Here is a 2884-nt window from a genome sequence, read left to right on the forward strand (position 1 = left end):
ATCGATAGTGGTACTCCGTGCAATCTTACTATCTAAAAAATGTACAAATCGGCCAATCTATCAAGAGAATAATCCGTCGTTACTGGGATGAAATGAGCCGACTTTGTTAATTTGTCCACTATAACTCATATGGCATCTTTCTTTTTTGGAGTTAAAGGTAATCCCGTGATGAAGTCTATGGTAACTTTGTCCCACTTCCATTCGGGGACCATTACAGGCTGTAACAAACCTGAAGGCACTTGATGTTCAGCTTTAACTTGCTGACATACCAAGCATTTCGATACAAATTCAGAAACATCTCTTTTCATGCCGTTCCACCAGTACATCTTCTTTAAGTCGTTATACATCTTGGTACTTTCCGGGTAACAGACAAATGACTGTTATGTGCTTCTTACAAAATCTTTCGAATAAGTTCATTGTCTTGGTTACACAAACCCTATCTCTAAACATTAAACATCCATTAGGATTAATTCAGAAATCTGACTCAACACCAGACTCACATTGAGCTCTTTTTGCTTATAAGTCATCATCATTAAACTGAGTATCATGAATTTCTTGTAGAAATGTTGGCCTAGCCTCCAGCTCGGCCAGAACTAAACCATCATCAAGCAATGTCGAATGAGTATCCATGGCTCTCAAAGCATACAGGGATTTTCTACTCAATGTATCGACGACCACATTTGCCTTTCCTGGGTGATAGTCGATAATCAGATCACAATCCTTAATTAATTCTAACCATCTCCTCTGTCTCAAATTTAATTCTTTCTAAGTAATCAAGTATTTCAAACTCTTGTGGTCCATGAATATACAGCAAGTCTCGCCATACAAATAATACCTCTAAAATTTTAAGGCAAAAACAATGGCGGCAAGCTTTGGGTCGTGGATTGGATAATTCTTCTCGTGAGGCTTTAATTGCTGTGAAGCATAGGCTATCACCTCGCCATCTTGCATAAGTACACAACCTAATCTATTTAAGGATGCATCACTATAGACCACAAGCTCTTTTCTCAATTCAGGTAGCACTAAAACAGGAGCTTTGTTCAGCAATGTCTTTAACTTCTCAAAACTTTGCTGACACTTCTCTTTCCATTCAAACTTAACGTCTTTCTGTAGCAGCCTCGTCATCAGAGTCGCTATCATGGAAAATCCTTTTACAAACCTTCGATAGTAACCGACTAAGCCCAAAAATTTTCGAACCTCGGTTACATTCTTAGGCGATTTCCATTAAAAAATTGAAGAAATATTACTTGGATCAACTCGGATGCCTTCACCCGGAACTATATGACCCAAAAATCCAACTTTCTAGAGCCAAAACTTAGTCTTGTTAAACTTAGCATACAGTTGCTTTTCCCGCAAAGTCTGCAACATAATTTTCAGGTGCTTCGCATGCTCTATTTATCTGTAGAGTAGATCAAAATGTCATCAATAAACACAACGACAAACTTATCCAAATATGGTCGAAAGATCCTATTCATTAGATCTATAAACATAGCTAGTGCATTGTCAGCCCAAACGGCATGACAAGATATTCATTATGGCTATACCTTATTCTAAAGGTTGTCTTGGGTACATCTGAGTCTTTAACTCGCAGCTGATAATAGCTAGACCTCAAGTCTATCTTGGAGAACATGGTGGCTCCTCTCAACTGGTCAAACAAATCATCGATCCTTGGCAAAGGATACTTATTCTTGATAGTCACCTTGTTCAGTTGCCGATAATCGATACATAACCTCATCGAACCATCTTTCTTTTTTACGAACAACACGGGGGCACCCCAAGGTGAAAAACTTGACCTATCGAATCCTTTATCCGTTAGCTCTTGAAACTGTGTTTTTAACTCCTTCAGCTCGGTAGGTGCCATTCTGTACGGGGCAATAGAAATGGGAGTCATCCCTAGCACCAATTCAACACCAAACTCTATCTCCTTTTCAGGATGTAATCTGGGTAATTCCTCCGGAAACACATCTGGGTACTTATATATTCTTTCCTCATATATCTCTGGGCAACCATTGCCGTGATTACAACCAGCGACGAACCCAATTCTCTTGATTCGACCCGTAGAATCTTACCATCCGGGCATTTTAACTTAATATACTTACTACTACAATTTACTGTTACATCATGAAGGGCTAACCAATTCATACCAAGTATTACATCAAATTCATCAAATGGTAACAACATAAGGTTAGCCAGGAAACAATGACCTTGAATCGTCAAAAGGACAATTCTTACAGACTTTTTCAACTAGAACTGATCTGCCTAGTGGGTTCGACACTCTAATAATATCTTCCGTATGTTCATATTAGACGCCAATCTCATGTAGATATATGAATGCGTCGACCTCGAGTCAATTAAAGCAACAACACTTATATTAAAAAGAGAGAAAGTACCCGTAATAACATTAGGAGCAGCGGCTTCCTCTCGAGCACGTATCGCATACGTTCTTACCGGGCTCGAACCTCTGATTTTACAGTGTCTTTAGTCATGACTCGACTGCCATTAGCACTCTCAGGGTAACTCAGAGGTCTACCTCGTAGAATGGGAGCACTCGACTTCGGAGCTATTTCTACTTCTTTTTCAGCTTGTTCCGGGTAGTCTCTAAGAAAGTGATCAAGAGAACCACATCTGAAACATGCACTGCTCTTCATTCAGCACTCTCCGAATTGGAATTTGTTACAACTCTTACACTTCAATTTTTTATCATCTACACTCCCTACACTAGTCACCATCGGGGAGGAAAACTTTTGACCTCGTCGTTTAGAACTTCTCGATCTACACGAATATCCCACTGACGAAGAGGAGCGTTCATGCAGGCTTCTGGCTTTTTTCGTGGAGAACGAGAGTGTTTTACTGCTAGACCTCTTGCTCGGAACTCGAGCCTCTC

The sequence above is a fragment of the Gossypium arboreum genome, chromosome 6 (assembly GCF_025698485.1).
Source record: "Gossypium arboreum isolate Shixiya-1 chromosome 6, ASM2569848v2, whole genome shotgun sequence".
Taxonomy (NCBI): Eukaryota; Viridiplantae; Streptophyta; class Magnoliopsida; order Malvales; family Malvaceae; genus Gossypium; species Gossypium arboreum.